Consider the following 8,577-nt stretch of genomic DNA (forward strand, 5'->3'; position numbering starts at 1 on the left):
ATGTGTGGGAATGCCATAGATTTTGATTTTCCGCCATTTCAGTCGGTGTCAAAAACAGAAAACAAATCATCTTACTTTGCCAGCCGCCGCCGTGCAACTGAGCATTTTCAAAGACGCTTCACTTTTTTTTCAATAACAGCAATCTCAGCTGCCAACGCGCGTTGTTTTTTTTTATTTCGGCATAGACCTACATACATGCATACGCGTTCGTGTGAATGCATGTGTGTAGACGCGTATATTTCTAAAATTAGCTTCAAATTAGAATTTTATCGGCTCGCCGCCTTCTGCATAGCGCGACAGTTGATTTGGAAAATTCGATTTTCGTAGACGCTTTCATTTTTTTAGCAGCCAATTGCCAGTTTGAAAAAGTCCTAAGTTGAGTTCGGTGGAAAAATACAGAAGCGACTTTCTTTTTCTAGCCAAAGGCCTTTTCGGCCGACTCTATTTTAATTTAGCTAAAATGCAGATATCCTGTGGCTGAATACTGAACGACGTACCGCACTAGTTTTATTATTAGTTATTGTAGAGCAATAAAAGGATCTCCAAGTGAATAAATAGTTGAAGCGTACATCTCTGTTAGGTGTTCGGCTGAGCTCCTCCTCCTCTTTGTGGCGTGCATCTTGATGTTGTTCCATAAATGTCACCATTGATTAGAAGTAATCGATAAATAATTGATTCAAAAATTTCATTGTCATTTCACAATACGCGCCAACACTATGAAAGTGCTAAATTTGAACCAAGGTTTCGGTAGATTATCCTGCTTAACTAAGACCTTGTAAATTTAATGACGCCCTCTGTTTTGTCAGCTTGGCTCCCATTCTCAAGATATGGTCGCTGAGTGCGCAACAACAGAAACAGCCTTAAAACATAATTTTTTAAATACAAAATTAAGGGTTTTCCAAAAAGAGTTGTTATTTTGATAGAAGATCAATGGTTTCGTTGTTTGCGTGGCACGTAGCGCATTCTTGTTGAAAATAAACGTTCAATTCAGGCCATAAAAAATCGTTAATCATCTCTCGATAGCGGAATCCATTCTCCGCAACTGTTGCTCCAGCTTCATTTTCGGAAAAGTGGGATCCAATGACTCCGCCGGACCATAAACCGCACCAAACAGTCAGATGTTGAGGATAGAGAGGCTTTTCAACAATAACTCTTGGATTTTCTGGAAATGATGGTTCGATGGAATTCAATCAATAATTTTCATGTATTTCAACGACCTAATCAGCAAAGACACGACGTTGTTGATGATCGGCCGGCTTGAGTTATTGTGTTAACTGGACTTTATAAGCCTTAAGTCCAAAGTCTTTATGCTAAATACGGGGTAATGACGTTTGTGAAATGCCTAATTGCAAATAACAACGAGGAATGGACAAACCTGGGTTTTCTGCAACACTTTCGGCTACATCAGCAATTTTTTCGGCTGTTCTTGAGCGACGTGGACGGGTTTTACTCTTCACATCACTGATTTGTCTCAACAGCTCGAATTTTTTCACCAATTTCTGTATTGCCGGCCGACAAGATGCTTCACGAGGACCCAAAAATGTTCGAGTTTTACGAACCATCTCTGCCTAATTTTCACCATTTTTATAGTGAATTTTAATAATTTCAGCGCGTTGTTTAAGCGTGTATGGTTTTATTTTTATTAATGGCGTAGTTTCTACTTGTCAAATATCAAAAAATGACAGCCTCAAAAGTGACATCTACCGAAATAGCGGACTATTCAAAATAAATCCTGTTATTGGCAAACCCTTTATTTATTGAAAAAATTTAGACTAAAACTATAATTTTTTAACAAATTTTTTAGCGTCACAATTTCACAAACTGCAAATTCAGAAAAATATTTTTTTCACGTTCAATATGATTTTTTTTAAATGGGTCTCCAAGCTAAAGGCCATCGAATTCCCCAGATTTATGCCCAATAATTTATATTATAAGCCTCAGAATAGACAGAGGCCTATTTTTTGGTATAGAGTCCGTAAAATTACAACCAAATCAAGAATATTTTAGGCAACTTTTGCCAGAATCCGTCCGGTTTATAAAATAATTTCCCAAAAACGGTGTCAGTGATTTTCTTTGCTTGTGTTCAAAATAGAAGAACAGATACGTGGCTATCATGCAGTGCGAGTAACTCAATACTCCTTCATTGCTCAACTCAAATCGAATCTATTTAAGGTTGGTATTCAAGGATGCTAGAGTACACGGTTACGCCTTCCGAATTTGCTGTGCCGTAGGAGTCCATGAATACACAAACAAAAGGAAAGTGCAATTACTTGTTTGTGAAGAGGAAGAGTAGACAAAAGCAATGGCAACAACCAAACACAAGAAATTATACGCACTAACACAGACTTTCTTGCCACGGTGTCTTCCGCATAAAAACGCAAACAAACTGCATTTGGACACTTCATATTAGTTGGCATTTTCACAATTTAACCTGAGGCACCTCGTTTTCATTAGTTTGTTTAGTTCAAATCTCACAAATTACAATATTATCAAGCCATTCACTGAGTTTTCTCCTCTTTTTGTTTGTTTCGTTCGTTTGCTTTGCTTTGGAATGGGAACTGACGTCAGACTTGTCAAAATCGTGTTTTGGGAAGGCGCCACCCATGGTACTCAATTCGCCTTGAGTGGTATCGGTAAATCAGCTGATTTGTTTTTTTTTTTCTCCATGTCTATGTGGCTGTCAGCCCAGACTGAAACAGCGTGAATTCATTCTTTGTTTTCTACTTTACCAATACTTTGCCATGACAATCAAACATACAAAACAATGTTGTTGGTCTAGTTCCGACACCATTCGACGGACCCATGTGTGTTTTTTTCTAAATAAAAAAAAAACACAATTTTTTTGATGTTGACGATAATAATCATTTTATTTGGTTCAAGTAGATTTGTTGACATCACTTTTTGCAAATGATATATCTCAAATGGCCGCCTTGAGCCTGTAGTTTTGCAGCATTTTCCATAGTTTTAGCTAACATTTCGGTTGGAATAGCGGCTATTTCCTCACGGATGTTGTTCTTGAGTTTTTCTATGGTCTTGCTCAACTACTCAAATATTTGTTTGAAGTTATCGTTCGAGCAACTAAAAAAAATTTTCAATTTGGTTTATCGGCATTTTTTTAGTTTTAGAACGATTTTCGCACTGACATTTAACTAATTTGCAAAACTTAGAAAAAAGAGTAAACAAAAAAGTCAAAATTTGCAAACATTTTTAATAAGTAGAGCAGCTGATTTTCTGTTCCATTCACACTATTGTCGTATGCTTTTAGCTTCAAATGCATGTCAGGTGTTCAACGCAGTTCGTCCTTTTGTTTCTTTTTTATTCTCTCCTGTCGCAACATTCCGATGCACAAAACGTTTTTCTGGGTCTAGTGTTATTACTTTTAATGAATGCGCCTTGAAAGAATTGCTCGAATTACTCAAAAAGCGCCATATTCTCGGTGTTGGAACAAAATTCAGAGCTCTAAATCCAACTGAATATTTTTTTTAATTTTTTCATTTAAAGTAAAATCAGCAAATTATCTTTTTTTAATTTTTTTATTTAAAGGAAAATTTCATGCAGCAAAACATTTATTTTTATTTTTTCATTTAAAGTAAGACTTGATGCAGCAAACCGTTGACTTCTTATTAATGAAATTAAAACTTTGAATTTCATATTTCGATTTAACACATTTTTCCAGCACAACAAAACTAAACCACACCCACACATTAAAGTGCCACTCACAAAATGCCACACCCCCATAAAAAAAACGAAATTCAAAACAATAAAAATAGGACCGGTTTGATAATTAAAAATTTAAATTTATTTAGAGACACAAATGTTTCTTTGTAAACAAAAACATAAATTCCGAAAATCCTAAAAATAGTTTTTATTATTGAAATTTATCTAAAATAACACGAAATTCGTCAATAAACCGAAGAAAAATTATTTAGCTTTTCAGCGATATTTATTTATTATATTCAAAGTAATTTTCATGGCCACAAATCCATACATTCGTAACCTTCTTCCAATTTACAAAATGGCAAAGGGGGATTTTCTTGGTTTTTCTATCGGTGGTCTCGTTTGTAAGTCATGCAGGCGGCAAGATGAGTTCATTGTTCACGAACAGACGAGTTTGTAAGTCCCCCTCTTAAGAGAGAAGAATACACTAAGACGTATTTCATTAGCCCGCTGAGAGGCAGCTCTGAGTTGTGCAATTGTGCTGAGCTAACGAATAAGTAGCACAGGCCGAGTAGATGAAGTTTTCAAATTCGCGAAATATTCCTGGTCAAAAGTTTAAAAAATACGAAAATTTGGAATATTCTTAAAAATCTTCAATATGAATTTCGGACCTGTCTTTCAATTCAAAATATTCGCACTGAATGCACTCAATTCATTTCATCAAATCTCATTTAACTTTAGTTGTAAATTTAGTTAAATGTGCAATTATAATAAAACAAAAATACTAAAATACAAATTTTAAAAATTAAAATCATTTAAAATGAATAAAATACAATTTTTTAGGAAATTATTGTCATTGTACTTTATTACGATAATACTGGTACAGCTCAATTATGTATGGAACAAAATATCGGCCAAATCGCCTCGGCGGCACACCTCCATCCGATGGTCCAAATTTTCAATGACGCTGAGGCATATTTGAGGTTCTATACCGTTAATGTGCCGAATTATCTCATTTTTTAGCTCTTGAATTGTTGCTGACTGATCGACGTACACCTTTTCTTTCAAATAACTCCAAAGAAAGAAGTCCAACGTTGTCAAATCACTTGATCTTGGCGGCCAATTGACATCGCCGCGACGTGAGATTATTTGGCCATCAAATTTTTCGCGCAAAAGAGCCATTGTTTCGTTAGCTGTGTGATAAGAGGCACCGGCCTGTTGAAACCACATATCGTTCACATCCATATCTTCCAACTTGAGCCATAAAAAGTTCGTTATCATCTCACGATAGCGAACACTATTCACAGTAACTGCCGGTCAGGTCTCATTTTGGAAAAAATGCGGTCCAATGATGCCGCCGGCCCATAAACCGCTCCACCCAGTCACTCTTTGTGGGTGCATTGGTTTTTCGGCAATCACTCTTGGATTATCATTCGCCCAAATGCGGCAAACCTGCTTATTGACGAATCCACTGAGGTGAAAATGTGCTTCATCACTGAAGATGATTTTCTTCGAAAATTGAACGCCCGTTTTCATAATAAGCCTGAATAATATTAACGCGTTGCTCGATTATTTGCCTTTCCATGGTTCAAATTAAGTTAGTCTGAAATTGAAAAATGTCAAATGAAATGCAGAAAACAACTTGACGTTTAGGTGTGGTTTACATTCAACATCGGCCTGTAAAATTTAACCACCATTTATATTATATTGTTTTTTTATTTGTTTTCGTAATTTTGAATTATTGCCTTATTTCAATTTATTTGTCACACTAAGTAAGTTAAGTGCACATTACAACAATTTCCTCTTAATTTCCTGACGAGCATTAAAATAATTAGCGGAAGTCTGAACTACTTTTCTCTTTGCCTCAACCTTTAATATGCGATTTGTCTACCTTTTCAACACGAAAAAGATGGCAGGCATGAGCAAAACAAAGTCGGATGCCACAAATATACCGCAAGACTAATGAGTTTAATTGCCAGATATTGTACTACAAATTCTTGCCTGCAAATGCAATGCAGCAAAGTACGAAAAAAGGCAAAAACCGAGGAGGACAAATAGAATGCCACACGCAACTGCAGTTGTTCTCATTGCTAACGATTTCTTGGAACTCCATGCCCTGCAGGTAGGCCTACAATTACACAGAAGTAACAATTCGCTCAGTTAATTTTTTTTTTTATTTTTTTTTTTTTATTTTTTTTTTTTTTGTGTATTTTTTTGTGTGTGCAATTCGTCTGCATTTCCGTTTGTATGCATTGCATTTGCGTGCAACTTTGTATCGCATGCGAGCGCAATTATAGAAAAATTACAAATATGCAATGGCAAACAACTCAACTCTGTCCAAATTCTATTCGAATAGGACTGGACTCGTTTCTGGTGGCGCTTCAGGGCAATTTTCTGTTTTTTTTGTTTTTTCTCTACGTGTATATAGATTTTTTTTGTATAAGTGTCATGTGCTCGAACTCATTCCTAAGTTTAGCGTCAAATGAAATAATTGCGCCACGTGGCAGCGTGAATGAAGCCTTCAATTATCGGCATGAATTTGTCAGCCGACTGACCAGGAGTGCCGTTTACATTTCGTTAGCTGAGCAATAACAACTGCGTTGACCAATCCACCAAACTCTTTATAGGCACCATTAGCATGAATACAATTTTTATTAGCCCTGTGATTGCACGAAAAAAAAGTTTACCTTGTACTTTACCGTTATTCCTAATACTCGTATTGCCATCGAGCATTCGCGCCGACATTTGCCAGTTCCATGGCTCATTTTTTATTTCAAATTCACAGTTGGCTTTTGTGTTGATATTGTTTTTCACCTTTCGATTCGCTTGCATTCAGCCAATTTTATTATATTTCTTTATTTACACTTTATTTTTGTTATTATTTTTCATACACTTTGCCCGAATTGACTTTTTTATATTTTTTAGGTTTTATTTGATTTTATTTTTGCTGCTGCATATTCGTAAAAGTTATTGCCTGTAATCATTTCAATTTCGCAAATTCTCCCACACGAAAGCAACCACCTTACGTTTCGAATCGGTGAATGTCCTTTTGTATGAAGCATGAAATTGGTGCTTGTTTAGTTTCGATTAGCTGGGAAATAAATAGTAAATGACGACTTTATTTTCACTCTTAAAATACTCGGGTAATGCGATAAGCAAAATGCATATCCATAAAATAAATGGCATTATTACTGCACCGCTTGCATGTCTGGAGTGGAACGATATGGGTAATTTGGATTCGAATTAACTGCCCAAACATACTAACACACCTTGAGTGGCGTTGCGGGCTCGGGGTACTATTGTGCCTGCATATTTTCTAATTTTTTTAAATATTTTGATTGGCAGCCCATTGCGTATGAGTAACATTTGAATTGAGAAACATTACGGAGACTTTGCGGGAGGGAGAATAACTTTGTGTTTTTCCTTGTATGTCGATAGAAATTTTTCTAAATATTTGTGAAATTATTTGGTCAATGTTTTTGGGGCTTTGTTTCCAAAACGTGTTTGGGCAAATTTCAAAAATAAATAAAAATAATAAACTTATTTAAATTTGTCATAAAATCAACCACTTTACGTATTGCTCCGAAAATAGCCTTAAAATATGTACAACAGATTTTACTTGGATTAGTTGATCCTATAATTGGAAGTATCCTTTATAATCCATCGAACTTACTTTTTTAACTAAAGTGCATATTGGCGGCAAATGCATACATACACGTATTGCAGCGGTACATTCTTTGCATTGTGAGTTTCAAAATTTTAGCGACAAGGAAATTCAAAAACTTCATTTTGAAAACTACCACTTTTCACCATAAGAATTGGTAATTTGTGTAACTACATCAAATTTTATTATCTTAGCTTTTATATGATAGATAGTACCGTAAAAAAGTTATTTGGAAACTTCAGTTGATATGTCAGGTGCCACGCGCTCTTTTTCAGCGCCTAATGTTTGTCGCGGCATTCGCAGTTTATATAACTGCATGAAATTTCAGTGCCTTAGCATAAACGGTTCAAGACAAATACTAAATGCAAGTTTCAGTTTGTGAGGGAAGTGCTACGCCTCAATTTCAATGAAAAGAGTTTAAATATTTTCATGTGGCGCATTTATGTTATAAATATATAATTATTTAAAGCTGCAAGCTTAAATTTGGTGGCCAATGTGTGAATACTTTTTAGTCCAAGATTATCATAAATAATTTTATTTTATCAAAATGCCAAAAAAAGTGAACTTTGTTATGACAAAATGGTTTCGAATCCAAGATTCAAGTGAGGAAGAGAGTTTGCCAATTCGATAAGATGCTCGGGGTTCCTAGTCGAATGTGCTATTAAGCGACTTGCTAAGACAAATCCTTCCCTAATAAATCGAAAGTGTAAGAAAACTCCTCACTAATCCAGAAGACCAAAAACATATACGCGAGTCTCCCAGGCTTCGTGAAAAATCAGTTTCAGCCCTAGGAGTTGCCCTGTCGGAAGAAATTGGAAAATCCGTTAGTGCTCGAATAGCTAGAAGAAGGCTTCTGGAAGCAGATTTAAAAGTACTCAAAGCCCAAAAGAAGCTGTGGCTTAAAAAAAAAAGTAGAATAATCGGTGGTCTGATGATACAAGTATTTAGAACACCTGGTGTGACATTCGTGAAGCAACGAATTGGCGAGGAATACCGTACAGATTGGGTGGTGTCCACTGCTAAGCATGGGCAGTCAACATTATGATTCGGATCTGTAAGGCTGCTGATGGTGTCTACGAAATGTTTATTTGCGAGGGTCGCATGAACAGTCAAAGGCACATAAATGTACTAGAAACTGCACGTTTGCCTTCGTTCACGCGCATTTTCGGCGACAATAATTTAGATAGAGCTAAATTCCTTCGGCGCGTTGGTGTAGAGACAATAACATTTTTTTGTTAGATTGGTCAGCACAGTCT

This window comes from Anastrepha obliqua, chromosome 4 (assembly GCF_027943255.1).
Source record: "Anastrepha obliqua isolate idAnaObli1 chromosome 4, idAnaObli1_1.0, whole genome shotgun sequence".
NCBI lineage: Eukaryota > Metazoa > Arthropoda > Insecta > Diptera > Tephritidae > Anastrepha > Anastrepha obliqua.